Genomic DNA, 22,669 nt, shown 5'->3' with positions numbered 1-22,669 from the left:
TAGGGCAAAAATGAAAGACATACTCTTGACTAAACTCCTCTGTGTCATTTAACCTAAAATATTATATCTATATCATCTATCTATCATCTATCTATCTCTATTTATATCAAATAGCAAATTTGAAATTAATATGGGTTACTAATCTTCTGTAAGGGCAAATAGATGCCAAAAGGTGATAATGATTTAGAATGTCAGTGACTTGTTCCCAAAACACACTGTTCTGAAAGTTTGTGGTCACATTTACCCTTCCCCTTTTGGATCATCTCCTGGCCTTGGTGGACTGACTCATGATATCTGCTAGGTTTTTCCTGACCTGACTATCTCTCTGGTCACTAGCTGACTCATCCATGCTGTCATTGCTTTCTTCCATTATACTTTACTTCCCCAGGCTTCATCCATCACCTGCTGCTCTCCTCCTACCTTACTGTACCAATAGTTCATGTTCCTTTGAGCCAATACTTTCTGCCATTACTCATCCTATGCATGGCAATTCTTCACAATTAAATGTTAAATCATGATAACTCATCTCAAAATATGGTACACTCTACAGCTGCTATAAAATAAAGATCACAAAGTATCATAGATTCTTCTGCCTGGTAAATCATTTTAGAGTCAGGATTTTTGGATGACGATTTCGTTAACTTATCTTCTCTCTCCTGAATAATTTGATTGATCCTAAATCTTTAGTGACACACTTTTCACCCACCAGCAGGGAACTTGATTTTCCTCACTTTTTCTATATCATTCCAATGCTCACTAACTTGAGCAAAAAAAAATCCGAAAGTAATCAATAGTTATGGTTTTCAAACTTTTATTTGACTTTTGCTCCTTTGTTACTTTGGGGACATAGAGTATTTACAGAAGGCATGTCAGGTTTGATAAATAGATTATTGACTCAACAGCTCTACAACATAAACCACTAGCAAGAATTAATGTGCTTGTATTTTGCCCAGTCTGTAGGTAAAATTAAAGTATTTAGAATACTGCGGACTTTTAATTAGTTATTCTTGAAAATTCAGTCCAAATTCAAATTTGGATTTCACTTGGCTCCTTTAAGAAGATAAATAGAGGGCAAGAGGGGAATGTGCTTATTAATCTTAAAAGGCAGATAATTAAACTTTTATGATGAAAAGAATAAGTACCACTGCTTAAATTGATTTTAACCTTGTTAATTTATCAAAAGTGGAATATTGTTTTGTCATCACAAATAAAGCCACTTTCCTACTTTTTTATTTCATTCTGCATTGTATTCAAAACGCTTGAAATTTCTAAGTTTTGGTTAATTCACATAACACTTTATATACTTAGAGAAGTCAGTAGAAGTATGACTTGTAATTCCCTTTTTTTTTTCTATTAGTGCTACTAGAACATACATTCTCTCATTAATTCCACAACCAGGTATTAGTGATACAGACATCATGGGGATTCAAGACCTGAGCCATGAGAACTCTACTCTACAGGATGAAAGAAAAAATTTGTTGAATAATCTCATTAATACCTTATTACAAACTATGAACAAGAGAGGAATACCAGCTTTAGTCTGAAGATCAGGAGCACCTTCCTGGCCTTTGAGAACTGAAAAGGAGAACTCTTTAACCAGGTTAAAGGAAAGGTTTGCTTTGCAGACAAAATGGAGCATGACTAGGGTTCCAGGGGAGAAGGAAGCCTGTCACACTGAGGAACACTGAGATAGCCAGAGTGGCTGGAGACAAGAAGGTTGAGGAAGGTGGTGCTGTCATTGTACTCATTCTGTATTGTCCAAGCCTCTGTTCCATCTGCCTGACTCCTACCACACTCCCTAAAAGAGGCAGCTGTTCTGAAAAGGCAGGGACTGGGTATCTCACATAGAGCTAAGGCTGGCCCCTGATCTCTGACAGTCTGGCCTGGTTGGTTCAGCTTCAGGCATGAAAACTGCTGTCTGTTCACATTGGTGCCCTGTCCTCACCCAGACTCACTTCCTCAGTATCTTTGGGTCTTTATTACACACAGAGTAGAGCTGACAGCACAGGCCTGTTCTGGAAAGATAACTCTGAATGGAAATCTGAGGGCCAAAACAGGTCTGATTATTCCAAATTCTATGCTAAAGCAGATTGTATTGTATAACTGGTCTTTGATGTGTTCTTAGAATCTATTAATAACTTAAAAAATGAAGACAAGCATCTGTCCAGAAGAACTTTTAAAGGGTTTTATTTAAAATGCTTCGCAATGGCAAATTACCAGAGTTGTGATTTAAATTGTCTTCTTTCATTTTTACTATGGGGATGAATAGTAAGGTTCAGAAAACACGTTCATTTATATTTTGGCAGAAACCTGCATGTTATAATCCTTGTAAGTGTGCGATCAGAGGACATGGGGCTGGTAGAAGCATGTGCCACATGGGTGGTAGAATAACACGGTCTTTACAAAAATAAATTAAACATAATAGATTTTAGATAGAAGTGATAAACACTAGATTATAAGCCCTTTACAGCCTAGATCATATCTTATTAGCACAATAAATGTCACAGCTTGGGGAAAAGTAAATTTGCTAAGTAGAAACAATAATGAATAATTGAATGAATGACTGGAAACCACTGAGAGTATAATCAGCAGCCTAAAATTTTAATCTGGAGTGAACTGCAGTGTGAACTATGGACTTTGGGTGATAATGGTGTATCATTGCAGGTTCATCAATTGCAACAAACGTGCCACTCTGGTGGGGGATGTTGACTGTGGCGGGGGCAGGAGTTACATGGGAGATCTCTGTACCTTCCACTCAGTTTTGCTGTGATCTAAAACTGCTCTTGGGCACCTGGGTGGCTCAGTGGGTTAAGCGTCTGCCTAAGGTAGGTACACCTTATGAAACTAGATTTAAAGATAACCAGAGGGGTGCCTGGGTGGCTCAGTCATTAAGCGTCTGCCTTCAGCTCAGGTCATGATCCCAGGGTCCTGGGATCGAGTCCCACATCGGGCTCCCTGCTCTGCGGGAAGCCTGCTTCTCCCTCTCCCACTCCCCCTGCTTGTGTTCCTGCTCTTGCTATGTCTCTCTCTGTCAAAAAAATAAATAAATAAATAAAATCTTTAAAAAAAAAAAAAGATAACCAGAAAGGTCAAAAAAATAAAATAAAATAAAGATAACCAGAAGTGCTAATGCCAGATGGAACCATTAGATCATGATGGAAGCTCAAATTGGATTGGCCAAGATGCACAGGAATGCAAACGTCAGCGTTCCTGCTGCAGTTGAAAGCCTAGGTAGACTCCGCTCTTGGCTATGCTTTAGGGAAAATGCAGTTTTATGTCACTGTGGGTAGAAGCTAGGCACAGGGAAACACGTGAACAAAAATGTGATTATGCATATTCAGGGCATAGCAAATTGTTCTTCAAAATAAATCTTTAACTATCAACTTGAAAACTCCTGAGTTTCTACTATGATTAAAATTAGTCACAGGTAGTTCTAAGGAAAATCCCCTTCATGAGTTTCTGACTCTGTGGCCGAGTGCAATGGCATCAGGACAAAAGAGAGGTTGTTATCAATATCCTCCAGGAGTTTGCAATCGAAAGAGAAGAAAGAAAGATTAAATCAGGCCAACGCAAACCCAGAAAAACAAATGTTTTGAACATCTAGGTCAGTTTGTGGACCATGGCAAGATGTGGCATTTATAGGAAAATCTCAGGACAAAAAAGCAAACCACAATAATTTAAGTTATCTTTCCCACTTCCTAGGGCATCTGGGCCAAGTTTCATATTTGATCAAAAGAAGCCCAATTCTGTAATTTCTGCTCCTGGGAGAATAGACCAAGAAGTAGGTAGGAAAAAAAAAAAAAAAAAAAAAGCCAAGAAATTCTTCTTCATCGGCTTCTTTTTAGTAGCCAGAAATAAAGAGGATTTAATCCCATCTGGGAACTGTAGTCATTTTTCAAAATCAATTTTTCGAGACACCGTTGTCTTATGTTTACCCTCTAGGTGTCTACTTTCTCAAGGTAACAAAAAGGTTCACAAGGATTCTTATCTCCAAGTGATAAACAGATGCAAACAGAGCCAGGCCTATCTGGGCTACCACAAGGCCTGTTTGGCTAATTGCCCTGATAGATCATTCTCCTGATGCCTGATGTTGTTATTGTACCCAGCATAGCTGAGATAGCACATGTTTAACCCCTGACCTCCCAGCTGCCTGGACCACATTGCTCTGGAACGAACCGTTCTCCATCATCACTTCCTCCCCATGGCAGCCCGGGAAAGAGATCTGTTTCTATGCAAATAGCGAAGGCTCTGACCCCGTCATGAGTCACCAGTCTGTCTACCCACTTCCAAGATTCCCCCTTTATATATTTATTCAGCTTGTCAGAGTTCCTGGCAAAGAGGATAGTGATATTTGAGGTAAATAGGATTCATGCTAACTCTGGGAACAGTAATTCCATAAATCCGAGATGCCTGAAGTGACTTCTACGGGCTTCCTATGAACCAATCCATTCCATCCTACTCCCTTTTCAGGTACCTTTTACTTTAACACAAAAGATAAAATAGCAAAAGCCACAGAATGAACAACAACAACAAATATTCCAGGGCCACTTATTACAATGTAGGGAAATACCTGATTATTCTGTGCCTTAGGGCACTGGCTGAAATTTCTGTAAGACGGGCTAAATACTACTACTCGCAGCAGAAGTGAGAAGCAAATGTATTTTATTGTAGATAGGTCAGCTTTCTTTTATTGCATGTTTCACACATCTTATTCACAGAACTTACACTCATCAAGTTTTAACAGATACTGCCAACACTCGGTGATTCAGCTGCTGACAGGCTGGCCGAGGAGTGTTGTGCAAAAATTTCACATTATGCAATGATATAGAAACATTACATGGGAATAACACAACGGCAAGTGGTGGTTTTTATGACCATTTGTGTTAATTAGTGAAATTATGTTGTCTTTATGGAGAGGCAGAAAATATACGGAGAAAAAGAAAAACGTAATCATTATGGGGTGTGTTTGCATTTCTGTTCATCTTCTTTAAACATCCCAAACTTAAATGGACATGAAATATTAGAGGCTATCGCATTGGGGAAAAAAAGATCCGTTTTGGTACATATTGTATTTCAGCTTTCACTGAACCATTTAACATAGACTCAAAGCATTACGGCTTAATTATAAAATAGCTCAATCTTTCCAACACTTTGTTCAGCCATGTCTTTAGACGTTTAATAACATTTCAACCAAAAACAAAAAGAGCGTATTTGTTTTGTAAAACTAATTACTGAATACTAATGTTATCAATCATTATTATCCTTCCCACGTAGTAAACCTGGTATTTTCCTCTGCCCATTAAGAAAGCAAGATGGCAACGTGTAAAATATTGAGTGGATTGACAAGATATTGAAAATGCCTGAGGGAAAACCAGACAAATAATCAAAGTTATGTGTGTCTACGGGTTTGCACTGAAGGAGCGCGTGACACAGAAGGGGTACTCATTACCAGATGAGCTAGGTTACCTTCATCTAGGGAGCTTCGAGTTCATTCTGAATCTCAGTTTTCTCTTACATGACGTTAATGAAGCCTTTCTAACCAGCTTCCCCTGAAGTTTAAATGATATAAGTTTAAATGATACAGTGGCCGGAATTAAAGAACAAATGATTGATTGATCCCAAGTCCCTTCTTGCACTCTCTTGTACAACTGCCAGAGATTCCACTTCAGTCAAATTTACCTTCAAGCTACTGAGAGTATAATTTCACTGAGCTCGCACAAGTTTTGGAAATCTTGACCCACAGTGAGATAGCTTGTCTTCTGAAAAGGAAGAAAACCAATGTCAAACATGAACGAGTCTTGTCCCATTGAAAGAGAGAAAGAAACGAAGGTGAATTTCTATGAGCAACAAGAAAAGTTAGATCTCTTTTGTTTATTAGAAAATTTAGGGGGACTTGCCAAACAACAGGATTGTGTGGGGATGAAGCTCAGAGGCCAAGGATGTTACAGGATAAAAATTAACCGAGGCTCTGATGACAAGCAATGCTGGCTTTTATAGCAACTTAAGACTAATTTATAGAAACTTCAGACCTGGTTCCTTCATCTGTAAAATGGATAACCACATTTGTTTCACAGAACTATACTAGGATTAAATGATACAATGTGAGTAAGTCACTTATCCTAGCAGAGAAGACAAACTTAACAAATGCTACTTTAAAGTTTGTAGTATTAATATGAATAACGTGAAATGATTTGAAAGCAATTGAGAATACCTTGATTCTTTTTAGAGTGTTAGGGTTCTTACTCTCTCTCACAGATTTGTCTCTTCCTCATCATCTCTTAAATATTAATTCATGTTGAAAGTCTTTGCCAATTTCCCCTTTCTTGTGTCTTATCTAAATCTCCAACCAGTGGCACCCATTCAAGTTAATGTCAATATAGCATCCCATGTTAGGATGAGATCCAGAACACAGGATGAACAAGAAAATACTCCTTTCACATTTTTTTTTTATAATTTATACATGCAAAGCCTAAAATTAATCACATCTCCAAACATTTGGATCCAATAATGCAGAGCATTGGGCAAATAATTTACCAGATTTTCAATGACTCCAAATAAAGATGGACAAATATGGGAAAATCTAGACCAATAATTTTTCTATACCTGGTGTCAGTCTATCTGTCTGTATATCTATCTATCATCTATCTATCTAATATGGTGTAACATTTTAAAATGATAAGTTCACAAGTGAAAAGTTTGTTGTTTATAGCGTCCAGTTTTCCTTGTTATAAAAAGAAGTTAACTTGTTCTGTAGTGCATTTAACTAACTGATACCCATTACCTTGCCAATTTCTATACAGATACATTGTGGGAAAACTACTTTTTGATGTACTAATTACCGATAGACATCACATTGCTCAAGGATGACTGTAGTGTTGGGTTTATGGATTTAACATCCCAGTAATGATATTTTTAAACCACAGCTCTCTTTTAAATAAATGTAAGTAATTGGATTTTCTTCTGTATAAAAAAACTGTGTCAGATAAATGTTATAAATCTGAAAGCAGAAAAGTAGAGAAGAAATAGTAATTTATAAGTCACAATGGGGTGTTTCACAATTTTTGTTTAACAAAACATATTTTACTCTGCTTACACCTTGATCTATAGGACCCCACTGATTACAAGGCTGTAAATTGTGTGAAGAGCTCTGCAGAAAATCATAAAAGGGCAGCGAGGGGGCCTTATATCATGGAGTCACTTGGTCCCTAAGACTCAACCAGGACTTTGATATTCAGTTTAAACACAACCATATATTTTTATTAATAATGAATAGAACCACTTGTTTCAATTTCATAAGCCCAATGCACCAAAGCTGGTGAGATTTCCATTACCCATGACCTGGATATTAATCCTTTGATTAAAAAAAATTCTCAATTTTTCAAATATTGACTTAATACTGAAACAATGAGAAACAACTTTCTCAGCAATTTTGGTACATTGAACAGGGAAATAAGAGTGGCCATTCTTTGTTCACAAGGAGAGCTATTAAAAATACTTTTGGTACAGGAAATACTTTTTTTCTCCCCAGATATTAGAGGATATCTTCAGGAAACTCAGCAGATTAATCATATGGACCCTGGCTCAGCTTTATTTAGAAGTAAAGCATAAGATTGAACACTCATCTTAAAATGTAAAATCCCTCTTTCAGTATTTCATGATGCTGATATTCCTTGTTTGAGTGTTTTTCTGTTGGCTCAGATACTGATAGCAAAGAGTTTTCCCTTCCTTTTTTTTTTTTTTTTTTAATTTTTATTTTTTTAGTAGTGGGCCAGGGGAAAGATAAAAGGAGAATGTTGGTTAACTTTGCCTGGATTTTTAACATGAAACCACAAGATTAAAAACAGTAATGTATTTTTTTTTTAATCTACAAAGTAATAGGCCTAAGCATAGAAGTTTCTAAAACTTCCAATTTGTGTTGACATAATGACTATGTACAAGTTGTTTTTCAAAAGGTTTCTGAATAAGAAAACTTTATGGAAAGAAAGAAGTGCTCCTTCATTCTTTGTTGGATGGAGAGTATTCTGCTTTTTAGTAGAATTTTTCAAAACAGCCCAGAACCGCCTTTTCTAAAAGATACTTTAAGACATGTGTTTCCTTACACTTCCTCAGGAGAAGATATAACTTATATCCATTTTTTTTAAACTCAAGGAAATTCCCTTTGACTGAGACTTAGAATAATCACATGGACAAAAGTACATATTTCACAATCACTGCTCTAAGCCCAGGACCAAACACTGCAGGGAATAGTTAGAGAAGAGGAGAACGGGATGGACATGAAACATCTCAACTCTGCTTTTAAGGAAACTATTTGCTGACTGGGAAATTAGAAATTACATAAACTAAATTAAAAACCCATTTCTGAAGCCACATTTCAAGTGCAGCTTGAGGCTATGCTACAAACAAGGATGTAGATGATGTAGAGAGAAGGTTGAGTTTGTGAGACAGGGATGTCTCCTGGAGGATGCTAGGTTGGGACAATCTCGAAGATAGTACGGAAAATGAGCTGGGTATCTTGGAGGGTTTGGGGGGGCAGGCAGAGTCATCTGAGCAGTGATGTTGAGTGCTGAGGGCACTGAGGCCAGATCTCTCTAGATTTCCCCCATTCCCCATGTCCTTGTCAGCATTCAGGAAGACACATGGAACCACGTACCACATGTGTAGATTTGTCCTTATCCATGCAACTTCAGACCCTCAACTCAAGCACGAAAGTCAAAAGTATATATTTTAAAATTGCTTCTTGTCTATCTCCTGGGTGGGGAGTACCAACATGATAGTTACTTCTCCGAACTTCAGTTTCCTTATCTGTGAAGTGGAGACATTCATAATGGAATTGTGAGGATTGATTTATTTAATGTGTGCACAAAATTGAGTCAAGTGCCTGGTACCAAAAAAGCACTCAATACATGCCCCCCGTCAGTATTATAATTATGGAGTTTATTTACAAGAATAAAGATGTCTTGAGCAGCCTACATGATGGTTTGCAGGATTTCACCTTCAACTATCAGCAGTGTGAACAGAGTGAATGAAAAAGATGGATGAAGGCTTTATGACAAAAAAAAAAGGTATTAACTTGGAGATGTTCACGTGATTTGGGGTGTGCTATCTGGGGACTGAAATTTCATATTTTACTCACTATCCACCTTCTCCCTGGGTTACAATTACCATGTTAAGTTATAACAAGAGCACAAAGGCCTATTTAGGTGCTTGATAGGTGACTATTTTTTAACTGAGAACCTGTGAGAGGGTGTAAGAGTCTGGACTCAAGATCCTCAAAGATCACTTAAAAGAATCTCTCAAAGAACACACAGATACAAGGGATAACCGTGAAATATTTTACCAGCTAAGGCAGTTTGCTTTGTTACAAAGAGCAAATGTGATATACAAATGATAATGTGCATGAGAATGTACCTTATTGCTTCTTATATTGGCCTTTGTTTTGTTTTAGATGAAGAACTAGAAACTTTACATGGGCTGAGGCATTTTTAAGAGAATTCACCACAGATTTTGAGATCCTGGGGTAGGGTTTTAAAGGAACTGGACATGAAAGTAATAAAATCATTTTTTTTTAAATGTTCAAACATCCCAGGGTGTTGTCCTGTATATCCGTTTCTCAAACAGTGTCTCCTGCAAGCACCAGCTTAAGGAGAGAAACTTGAAAGGCAGCATTTCAAATGAAATGCCCTCAATATGTTTATCTCCATGGGTAATTTGTAACAAATCTGGAATAGCAATTTTCCGCCAAATGAAATACTGCAAAAGATGACTTTTTTTTCGCCTCCTTTTTAAAGTACAGGTCCTGGTCAAGAGACTATAAAGAGGTTCTTCTAGTCAAAAGAAATTACCTGCAGTCCTTTGGGCCCTATAATGCCTGAAAGATCATGTGCTGTGTCCCTAAGAAAGTTGGATGGTGCAGGGGAAGTGGCAACCCACTGAGAAAACCTAGGATAAGGGAACTTTCAAAGCCCTCAGCTAAGTTTTAGCAGCAAGATTACCCATTAGCTTGGCCAGCTTGTTTAGACACCAAATTTACATCCCCCTAGAGGAAAGAAAAACAAATTTGGAACACGAGGGTCCCTGGTCCCCAGAAAATAAACGTGCTTTTAAGTAGAAAGAGTAAGAACTGATTAGGTGGTTCTTTTATTTTTCTAAGCCAGGCAAGTTCATTTTTCAAAAAAACCCCATATTTATGAGAGGAAAGATAACCCAGAAAAGCAAGTGTAGGCTCTGGAAAAGATTAGACTGCAGAGGGGAATTTTTAATGACACCTTTAGTGTCAGATATGTTTTTTAGTAGTTAATTAAAGTAATCACAAATCCCATTGCATTTTTTTTCACTTGGATCAGCAAGTGGATGAAAATGGCCACTCTAAATGCCGCTTCGGTTTCAATTTAGAGGGCTGGAATTGAGTTATGTTGTGAATGGAGAGAATATACAGTGTTTCTTATGAGTAGCTTGACAGTTTGCTTATGTTCCATGGCTAAATTTTAAGCCATCCCTAGTGAAAATGAGAATAATAAAAAAAAGTCAAGTGTATTTAAGTTAAAGAATTATCATTATGTATGTCCTGCATTTTTTGGTATAAAAATGCCCCATTTTTAGGAAACGCTGGTGATGGTGAAAATTCCTTGTGGTCTCTCCCAGGGTGTCTAATGCATACAATGTGAAGTTAGCTATATGTTAATTTTAAACCTATCTTTTTACTTATTTATGAAATTAAACTATCGAGAACCTTCCCATGTATACTATCATTTAGAATGCTTAATTCACAAGAAAATGTGCTTTATTTCACCTGCATTTGGGATGAAAATGTAGCAAGGACATCTAGATAACATTGTCCATCATGTGCTTTGGGAGGCAGAAATCATTATCTGTGTATGTCCAAGCATGGCATCATGCTGTGACATTTTGACCTTCAAAAGCTTTGAAAATCTGAGATGCCCCCAATGACCACTGAATCCAAGGACGATTTTCTCCTGAGATCTCCTTTTCTCCAAGGATGATTCGTCAGTCGCTCTTTCTTGAAGAGGCTTTCCTAGAGCTGTTAGTTTTCCAGCGTCACAAAAACACAGAAACTAGCAAAGTCAGACAGTGGTTCACAAACCCAAAAGAGAAAAGAGCCATGCTTTCACAAAGAGCTAAAAAGGGCTTCCAGGAAACTGATGCTCAGTCAATAGATGAGTCAATAGTATCTCCAGCCTGGCACCCAGGAGTGGGGAAGAGCTGGTAAAAGGGCAGTAGATTGGAAATAAATGTTGCGGGCTGACAGGCTGAAAATCTGATTGCCTGGTATTCCTGTCACAACACATAATAATGTGAAAATGAACAAAGCCTGAGAAAAGTCTAAGTCTAGTTATTGTGAGTAGACGCAAATGCAGGGGGCCTAAGGATAGAAGTTGACGGTTCCAAAGGCATCCTATTCCTTTGCCGTCGGCCAAATCGTTTGATGAGAAAATGTCTGTAGTACTTAGCCTGGGTGTGTGGTTTCTTGCCCCTTCCCGCTAGCTTGTGGACTTCTCTATCAGGATTGTGGATAAGACAGAAGAAAACTGGACAGATGAAATTTAGAACGTGATGACTTCAAGTCCCCAGAGGTGCCAAGAGAAGAGTCTGACAATTAGGTTAGCACCGCACAGCATCTGGTAGGAGTTAGGGTACTGTCACTCATTTATCATGACTTCCATCTCCAGTGATGGAGAACACCCTGGATTCTGTGTTTCGAGTTCTTGGAACTGCATACATCTTTTGGCACCCACAGATAAGTGAGGATGTTTCCCCTAACTGTCTTACAGTTATGGACCGTTCCCAGAGACATAAAGGTAATATAAATAATGTGCCTTATGACCAGCATATTAGGAATTTTGCATCAAAGTCATATGCAAGTCCTTCTGCTAATTATCTAAAACATTATATTGAAAATATAGAAGCTCCTGTGGTCTGAGAAATGTCAAGACCTCCATCAGATTATGTTCCATGAACTACGTTTTGGTTTTCCTAGTGAAACAGTGGAGGCCAGTGGTTTTAAGTTATTGTATAATTGTCCCTAGTGTAATCCTATAAAATAAAACAATCCACATTCTAGGAATAAACCTGCTTGTGAATTCAATAATTTCTGATTTCCAATGCTGTTCATTTTTGTTTTGACCTGGAAATCACAGTGTGCTAAGGAGGAGGAGTTCTCCCCTGTCCAACACAAGAAGTCTCTACAATGTATTTACTTTGAAATTGAAATTCTGGAAGAGAATTCTGGGATTCTTCCTCACTCCTCAGAGATGTCACATCTCTGTGCCTTTGCTGCTGTTTTAACTACAGAATAAAGCTTTAAGCCTGAAATCATGGGAAGGCATTAAACTGGGATGGATATTCTGGCTTCTTGGCCCGTTTCCACACTTTCTGATTTGTGCAACTACCAGAAATTGCTCAGTATCTATAGACCTAAGATTCTCAAAATAGAGCATTGCAGTCAATATTCTCAAGTACCTTCCAGCACTGGGTCTCTATAATGCTATAAAACCTCAGACCTCTTCACTATTATCATTCCTTTCACCCTTGAAACAAGGGACAGATGGTCACCAAAGACTTCCAGGTCTGAGGTTCTGTCCTTTCTGACATCTAATTTAACTAATATACACTGAGCATGTGTCATGCAGTTCACTTTCACATGGATTACCTTCCTATAAGAGATACTATTATTCCTGTTTTATAAATTAAAAAAAGCACCAAAGCTGAAGTTAAAGGAGCTGCTTAAGGTCGGTCATACACTCAGTGAATAGCTGAATCGGGATTTCACCTCATCAGGGACTATTTCCAAACCTACGACTCAGTTTATCATAGTAAAGCTACCTTAAATCTCTTAGGAATTATCAGAATTTGATCTTCAAGCCTTTTCTTGAAAACTTCTGGAAGTATCTGTGGCTGCATCACTCAGAAAATTAGTAGACCGGCCCACTCAGCCTTCAAGGCTCTGCAGCCTCACCAGATCTCTATCAAAATCTTCTTCTGTAGGAAACTGCTATTCATACAGGCTCCAGAGGACAGGTAATTATGAGGCCACACCCAAAATATCTTGACATGTTGATTGCCAATGCATCTGACCTCAGTGAATTACAACAAAATGAGTAAAATAATATAAAACTATATGTGAAACATATTTTTCCTACAGCCCAAGTTAGCCGTGGCTCAGTCAACAATATTTTCCCTGCCCGATTTTTAAACACTTGAGAGATAAACAATGAAGTCAAGCAAGTGGGGACGAAAAGAGCCACTTTATACTGATAAAAAACGGACTAGAGAATTGTGGCTTACGTAAGTGATCGCAATGGATTTGTCACCAGTGAATCCCAGAATGAGCCTAATGCCTGCAAGCCCAGAAAGCCCTGGACAACCCAGGCTTCCCCACATCAGGGTCTGTCCCTGTCAAACGTGGAGTGCGAGGACAAGACTGGAACGCACTGTCTGAGTGAGCAGGCTAGTTCTCAAGCAGAACAGAGGGATAGGGGCTACCCTGGGCTTCTGTGTTTCCTTACTCAAACTCAGCATTCTGACCACTCCTTCCCTTCTCTGGGGGAAGAGTGCGTGAGTGGGGCAAGGGGCCAGAAATGCTTAGGGAAAAACTTCCTTCATTAGAAACCAGAGGAGTGAGGAAGAAGTGAATCTGCAAGAGAACAGATGATAGGATTTTTAGGAATTAAGCATCTCACAGGAGGCTCTACTCGAGAGAGAGAGAAAGAGAGAGAGAGAGAGCATGAGCAGGGGGAGGGGCAGAGGGAGAAGGAAAGGGAGCAGCAGACTATCCGCTGAGCCCAGAGCCTGATGCTGACAAGAGCTCCATCCCAGGACCCTGAGATCATGACCTGAGCCAAAGTCAGACGCTTAACCAAATGAGCCACCCAGGCGCTCCTAGATGTCCCCAATTTCTAATTTTGCTTAGGAGTTCAGAGTTTTCATATCAATCTCTGAAAATACTACCTTATTCTAACCTTCTAGTCTCTTCCGTAAAGTGGTTGCCCAGTGTTTGTTAGCTTTCTGGGTAATGGATGGCTTACACCATGATCTATCCCTCTTCTGCCAGAGGTTGTGTTCCCATGTGAGCTTCTCAGACTATAATAATATCCTTGAAAGGACTCATTCAAAGTGATCATTTGGCAATCCAAGTTCCACAGCGTAATCCAGAGGAAGGACGTGTGCTTTGGGGTGAAATGTTGGCACTCTTAGCCTTTCTGAGTAGGCCAAAGTGGATACTTTTCTCTCTACCCTCCTCTGGGCCCTTAGCGGTCTATAGATACACCTTTCTATTCTCTTTTGCTGCTGGCTGCCTACCAGTAAATATTGACTCTCTGACAAGCGGTATCCAAGGACAATTTCTTCCAGTTAAAATGTCATAGGTATAGTTTACCATTAACAGACATAATGACCAGGCAAGTTAGGGTAATAGCCTTTCAAAGTTTCTACAGCTGGCATTCATTTAGCACTGTGGTCTACTGACTTAAGGGTGTTCTTTCTATGCTATAGTGTTTTCTCTTTTGAGAACTGAATGACAGTTTTCTGGATTTTCATATGGAATATCAAATCAGTACTTCCCAACATTTTTTTTTTTTTAGATTTTATTTATTTATTTGACAGAGAGAAAGAGATAGAGAGAGCAGGAACACAAGCAGGGGGAGTGGGAGAGGGAGAAGCAGGCTTCCTGCCAAGAAGGGATCCCGATGTGGGGCTCGATCCCAGGACCCTGGGATCATGACCTGAGCCGAACGCAGATGCCACCCAGGTGCCCAGTACTTCCCAACAACTTAAATTTAAATTTAAATTCAGTTGCCCTAAAGGGTCATCTGAAGTCTGTTTTGATGATATCTTATCTGACAATCCTAGCTCAGGACTGTGCTTGTCTGTATTAACCATTTCAGCCTTAGACTATTTGTCCTGGCTTAAATGAATTTTATTTTCAAAAAGCCGATGGTAAGCTCTTGAGAACACTGACCTTGTCTTATAAATCTCTCAAATCTCCCACATTATGTGATCCCTGGATGCTAATTGATTGGCTGAAGGATCTGTCCTCGTCTGACCCTGTGTTTGTGAATAACACTGCTTAATTATTCATACATTTTTATCAGAGTGTCATGTTTTGATACAACTTAATGGGAATAGTTGGAGGATATGGAGGGAAAGTACTAAGAAACTGATGCCAAATAATTAAAACGATTTGGCCCAAAGACATCCTGCTAGTTAGCTGCCTATGTGGGGCCAAAAATTTAGTTCTCTTGACACTTAGTACAATGAGGTTTTCATGTAACCATGCTGAGTTGTTGACATTTTCCCTAATCTAGGAAACCACCCATATAATTAAAATGCATATTTTGTATTGTGAAACTCAGTAATTAAATTGAGTAGATTTTAGGTGGGGTAGAAATCTACATTTTTATCAAGGGCCCAGGGTAGTTTTTTTTTTTTTTTTTTTTAAGATTTATTTATTTATTTTAGAGAGAGGGTGAACATGATGGGGAGAGGGACAGAGAAAGAGGGAGAGAGAATCCCAGGCCGACTCCCTGCTGAGACTAACCCGGGGCTTGATCTCACAACCCGAGATCATGACCTGAGCCTGAGCCAAAATCAAGAGTCCAACACTCAACCCACTGAACCACCCAGGTGCTAGGACCCAGGGTACTTTTAAAGAGGAATTTTCAGAACCCAAGCTCTCTTGCTATCTCCTACTTACCATGTTGATTTTTCCCCCTAGGTCTAACTCCTACATATGTGTTTTGTGTTGAGTGAGAATGTCTATAAATGGCCAAGAACTGTTATGTCTTCAAAACTTTTTATTGCAACCAAAGTGACTCTAGTCTACCATGACTACAGCTATAATCACACCTGCACGAATTTGAATGTGTTTCTGATATACTTAATGAAAGAAATGACAGCAACATACCTCCCAAAAGTCATGGAGTTCAAAGAAAAATAATTCCATTTGTTATTGCCCATTGAAGAGCTGGATACAAATAAATTTGACTTAGCTTTGCATAAATTCATGCTCACATTTCATGCTGTGTTCTATCTGGATTAGAGAATAAGCTACTTGAGAGGAGGGACAATGCCTATCTTGTTTACTTTTATAGTCTAGAAAGCAATACAGTGTCTAAAAGATAGTAGATACTCAACAAAAGTTAAGAAAATAAGGTTCCTGGAGGAAACCACAGGAGTTTTAAGCTACTCATAGGAGACATCGCCATATCAGTGTGCATGTTTATTATACTAGCAATCAACTTTTGTTAAAAAGCAAGCAATGAAATGCCATTCTTGCCTAAATCTGGGGAAGCAATTTCTGAATGCTATTATGGCATATATAAAGGACTTGATGTTATATATGTGAAATGCTTAGCATTGAACCTGGTGCATAATAGATGCTCAATAAAAACCTACTAATATAATTATGAATGCTATTATTATAAATATTAGGTTTTAATTAAAAGGAAACTCTCAGGAACCAACTTCCAGTTATATGTGGTTCCTGAGCAAGAGAAGCTGACTAAGCATTAAAATCCCTAGGAATTATACCTCTGAAGACAATATAGATAGGGTTTTCTGGTATAGAGCTATAGTTATAAGCTTTTCTGTGAGTTAACAGAATCTATGGGCCTCTGATCATTTTTAAATAAATCTGTCTTCCTATAAATCGCACATACTGAGAACACTTTAAAAACATAACAAAAATTCTGTGACATTTTATGAGAGGAACTATATTTTAGAAACAAGGAAGTCTGTGTGTGTATTCGTGTTTATATAGAAAAATGGTAAGATTTTTTTTTTAATTGATATGGTCTGGAGTTGTCTCTCTTGATGTTTTTTATGTTCTCAAATTCTTTTAAAGAGAAGTGTATAATCACAGACATGCACTCCGCCCATAAATTCCCCTGGTCCAAATTTTAAACCAATATTACGCTGCAATAAATTCCTGTTTACCACAGTCCAGACCACTAAGTTGGGGAAATACCACTAATGGATTTTATGGGATTTTTGTAAATGCTACCCTCCAGTTTTATGCTAAAAGTGAGGGAAGTATTAAGTAAATTTTTGGTCAGATGTAAACAACTTCCAGGATGTGTCAAGGATCAGTGAATTCTGCCCAAGTTTTCATAACCTGTGGTTCTTAACTTTTTCTTTCTTAGGGATCACTCAAAGAACCTCATGAAAAACACAGGTTTTCTCTGAAAAAAATATGTTTTTACACATGCACGTAAAATCTGGCATATAATTTCAGGGTGTTCAGAACTCCTGAAGAAACTGAGTTTAAGAAAAAAGGCTCACACACTAATGATGTAAACGATTTCCAGCTAAGGTTGAGTGCCATTTCAGGAGGGAACTCTTCTTGCCAAATGCTACATGTTTCTACTCAGTGATTCTCTTGGTAAAGAGCCAGCACAAGATGTGAACAGGTGTACCTGCAATACGATTACTCACTTGAAAACCATGGAAATAGAACTGAATGCGTGACTCTGGGGTGATATCCCATGACCTCTTTTTCCCTTTGAAAATCCCAGAAACTATCTCTATTAAATTGTGATAAGCAGAATTTTCTTTATAAATTCTCTTTAATTATCAGTATGTCAGTAATATTATATATTAATGACAAGTATTTCCTCCATACCTGATGTGTCTCTGGCACTGTACTGGACTCTAAGGCAGTCATACACAGGCTCCATAAGGCAGAAACTTAGTCCTTGAAGAAGTTCAAAGCTGTTTGAGAGTACTAGATAAACTTTGAAACAACAGCATAACTAATGAGAATACAGCACACACCAAACAAATCTCGAGATATTTGTCACTATTATGTATGTCACTGGAGGAATATTCAGTATGCTTTCGATTGCCAAAATGGAGTGTCACACATAGGGACTTAATTAGCGTGGAGACTTGGGGGCTCAGCCAAGTATTGCCCAGTGGCCTACAATGGGACCAAAGACATGTGGAAGGTATGGAATAAGGATTGAGGAAGGGGAAACAACAACCTCCCTCCTCTCTCTCTCTTCCCCGTCATAACAGCTAATTTTGGAGTTTATGTGCCATGCACTGTCTTATATATGTTAATATATAACTTAAATATGTTAATCTGGTCATACCTCATCACTGTACTATGAGGTAGAGCCTACCTGCACTTTACTGCTGTGATCACTGAGGCACACCTCATCAAAGATCTCAGGGCTAGGAAAGTGGGACCATCAGGATACCAACCCAAGCACACCTGGCTCCAGAAGCCATGCCTTTAACCAGTATGTTGTTCTGTTTAGGGGACTGCCAGCACTTACTCTGTACCAGGCAAAGTGCTTGACTCTGAAAAGACAGAACTCAAAGTTAATGCCCCACTTAGGTATATAGAGTTTCCAAGGATGGTCACAACACCACCTCCCATCCCACGTATTCAGTAGCAATGTGTTCTTGCCACACCCATCAATGTTTGGAGTCTGTTCTTTCCCCCTGGGACTCAGGTAGTCTCTGTGACTGCCTTGACCAATAGAATATAGCAGAAGGTCTGGAACTTTCAAATTCTGAATCCAGATCTTAGGAGAACAGGAAACTCTTGCCTGGGCCTCTTGGAATGCTCACTCTTGGGGCCCTCTAAGAACCTGCTGCCATGTTGAGACAAGTCCAAGCCATATGGGCAGAATACTGGTAGGTTTTCTGGTAGACAAACCCAGCTGAGACAAGTAGCCAGCATTAACTAACCAGAGATAGGAATGAGCCCAGAATAGTCTCCAGATGATTCCAGCCCCAACTGCCATCTGACTCATCCAAATGAGATGCCAAGTGACAATACTCCAGCTGAGCCCAGTCAGTCCACAGAAGCATGAGAAATAATAATAAATGCTTGCTTGTTTTAAATTACTGAATTTGGAGTGATTTGTTATATAGTCATATAAAACTAAAATATTCACCTGCAAGCAGCTCTATTGGGAGATATTTACATGGTAATCAAATACAACCTAGAAATTCAGTATATGTTATAGATATAATTAACAAAAGAGATTCTGGAAGCACAAAGGAGCAGAACTTACCTCAGACTTAGAAGTGGCAATGGCTGAGAAAGATAAAGAGGAAGAAGGAGGAAGTAGGATAAAGGAAGAGGGGATCAGGAGGCAGGGAGATGGATGGGAGAGAATAGGAGGGACAGGAAGGAAGGAGAGAGAAGAAGCTACTGCAAAGGAATGCAAGAGAGGCCCTGGCTCATTCCAGAAGAGGTGGAGGAGGAGGAGGAAGTCAGCTTAACTAAGAGAAGAGTGTGGTGGGTATTCGTGGGTTGGGGGAGAGGCCAGGGAGCTAATAATTAAGAGGGGGGCTGGGTTAGAGGAGGCCTAATTAAGATCATAATGGGCCTTGGATGGCATGCTGAGGGTGTCAGGCTTTATGCTTAAGATAACAGGGAGCCATGCATCTCTCTAAAAAGACCTAATGGAGCACATGTGCATTGTGTGTAGGGAAGGCTACCTGACAGCAGTGTGGGACAAATGATAGGAGAGGGCAGTTACATTGAAGGCAGGTTGTTCTGGCAGGAGGTGGACCCAGATAGACCAGAAAGGGAAGAGCGGGAGCAAAACCGAAGCTGTCCTCATGATGACATGCAGGGAATGATGCAGAGACGAGCAAAGGAGATGACATCATAGTACCTGCAGACTGAGGAGACAGGGTCAGAGGCCAGCCCCTTCTTTCAGGTTGGAATAGTTATTCACTGGTGCTGCTCTTCATCAAGATAAGGAATAGAGACCAAGAAGCAGACGAAGGAAAAGAGAAGGAATTAATTTTGCGCATACTGAATCTGGTGTGTCTTTGTGGTGTCCACACAGATGTCAAGCAGGTTGATAAACAGAGTTTTTCTGAAGTTCAAGACAGAGGTCGTCCCAGACAGGTGGAGTTGGGGGTCATCAGTGTGCAAGTGGGTATAAAATTGCAGGAGTTATTAAGAACTCCTCGAGACAGTATGTATAATGCTGAAAAAAAATTGGTGGGGTGTGATTCTAAGGAAAATCTGATAACTCGATTCCAAAGATAGATATTAGCATTTTAACATCTCTGATATCAGAATGCCTCTGGAAATTAATGGGAGATCCTAGATTAATTGACAGTGCTTTTTCTTCATGTTACCAAAAATAATGGTGTTTTATAATTAGTGACATCTTAGATCCAATGACATAAGATGGTATATCAAAGCAACCTGGATCTAATAACTGCTTAGGAGAAGGCTATATTTATTTAATTTTTTAAAAGTCTATGAAAAATATATTAAGAAATAATAGTGCAGGTAGTATGCAAATGGGGTAAAATAATTACATGACTCAAATGACAAGTTTGGAAACACTGATCCAAGAGCTTTAACAAGAATGACTATTATTTATTGAGCATTACTGACCACTGATTATGCAGATGTTCCACTAAGTATGTGCTTTAATTCTTTTCAATCTCAAATCAATTCTATGAGGTAAGTACTATTATTGGTTTCATCTTGCAGATGAGCAAAATTAGACAGCGTGATTCAACATCAAATATCAGTCCTGGCAAAAATGTCCACAACAAATATCCAGAGCAATGTGACAGCCCACACAACTGAATCACAACCATGAAGAAATTTGGGGAAGTCAATACTCCCCAGAAAAAGAGGCCTAATAACCTGTAGAAAGAGACAGGAACCCTATTAGCAACCGGCAGGACTCTAGCCAACATCACTGGAATTTGTGAGCAAGATACAAATACTCTGGAAAGGAATCATCCAAGAATCAAAACCTCAGTTCCAAGAGGGAAATGGGGGCACTTAGATAAGTTCCTAGAATGAGAAATAAGGAAGAGGACCACAGTGGGCATGCAATGTAAATATGATGGAAGTGAATAGGGTCTTCTGGGGAAAGGCTCTGGGGATATCAAAAAATAATTGGGATCCTCCAGGCCAAGAACCAGGAAATAGCTTGGAACTGCTTCATATTTAGTCAACTTCAGTTTCCAATTGATCCTGGAAGTGGGGAAAGAACTAACTTATAAGACTGGGATGAAGATGCCCCAGTGGTGAGGAAGGAGAGGTTGCAGAGACTAGAGAATCAGGCAGGATCTGAAATCAGCTAGAACTGGGTTCAGGAATTCCTTGGCTATTTGATTTGATCAGATAAAAGGACAAGACTCACCACCCAGGAGAATAATTTTCCTCTTACCAGACAATAGTGATCAAGATGGAGGTCACCCGTGAGTTTCAAATAGCTATTTGGCCTTCTAGTCTATAGATCAAAAATAATAATAAATCACAGAGAATTTATTACAGATCTGTTGCTACTTAGCCAGAGCTCTCTGTTGATTGAAAGTAAAAAGTATTCATGCAAATTCTGTTAATATTAATAATTCAAATATAATGTGTGCTTATGTGGCATGTGCTGTACATTTTACATTCATTATCTCAACCCTCACAGCAACCCAACAACAACAAAAGCCTATTATAATCACATCTATTATTACATACAAGGAAACTGAGGCCCAGTGATGTGATGTAATTTGTCCAAGTACAAGGCAGTATAAATAAGAAAAAAAAAAAAAAGAATCAAACTTAGGTCATCGATTTTGAAGTCGGTGGTCAAATAATTTGTAAAGCCATATAAACCTCACACAATTTTTAAATGGCATCTAAAATTGCTAACCATGAATTTAAATAGTTGCAAAGTGTGTGATGTGTGTATTATAATGTCTATTTTAAGCGTATCCACTGGAACTAAATAACAGCAACTGGAAAACCCCCATCATTCATTTTAAATCATTTAATCATTCATTCTTAAACTCAAAGTTCCATTTCTCTTCTCTTGCAGAATTTGATCCCAATCTCATGTTTTATGAACAAAAGTCTTTTATTCATTGCCCAATGATGCTAACCTACAACAAAAATACATAGATGAATTAAAATTTATTTTAAAATTTCCAATAACTGTAAATTTACAAATATTACATATTTTTCTTCTGGAATGAGGTATATTATTACAATTATCATTTATGTTCAATTGACTATAAGTGTGACTAATTTATAATTTTTTATTAAGTTTTTTATTCCCTTTTCCTTTTTCTGACTCTTCCCTAAATAGTTGCCTTTTAGAGCTATAATAGTTAAATACTACAGCATAAGCAATAACTCACATACAAAGTAAAAAGAAATACTGTGAAAGGGAAGTACTCTTGTACAGCTAGTTCTCTGATTAAAGACCTATGCATTTTTTACCACCTACTTAAACGGGGATTTTCAAACAATAAGAGGGTTTTTTGTTTGTTTGTTTGTTTTACAATTTAGTATCTGGTTTCTACATAGAAGACTAAACTCATGCTTATAGCTAACTGTGGTCTTGGCCAACTAAATTTAAGATGTAACATTTTAGAAATTTACATATCAATGTCTCTAGAGTATTACTTGTTAAATTTTTAAAAAAGTCATGATCAGTGTGCATTTGTGATTACATGTGTACTCATTCTCTTGCCTAAACTGACAAGATATTTTCCAAATGGTGTTTCTAAAGGGCATGTACAAAATCAGCCTGCAGACATTTAGGTCTGTGTGATGCATTTACTCTTCCTGTTTGTACCAATATATCAATGCAGAGTTGTTCTGTTTTCCTCAACTGCATTTATTGCTGCCTTTCTCAGCATAAACCTAGCCCGTTGCATTTTT

This window comes from Mirounga leonina, unplaced genomic scaffold (genome assembly GCF_011800145.1).
Source record: "Mirounga leonina isolate KUSES-001 unplaced genomic scaffold, KU_Mleo_1.0 Mir_82, whole genome shotgun sequence".
Taxonomy (NCBI): domain Eukaryota; kingdom Metazoa; phylum Chordata; class Mammalia; order Carnivora; family Phocidae; genus Mirounga; species Mirounga leonina.
The sequence above is the reverse complement of the archived record's forward strand: the minus strand, read 5'-3'. Positions refer to the sequence as shown.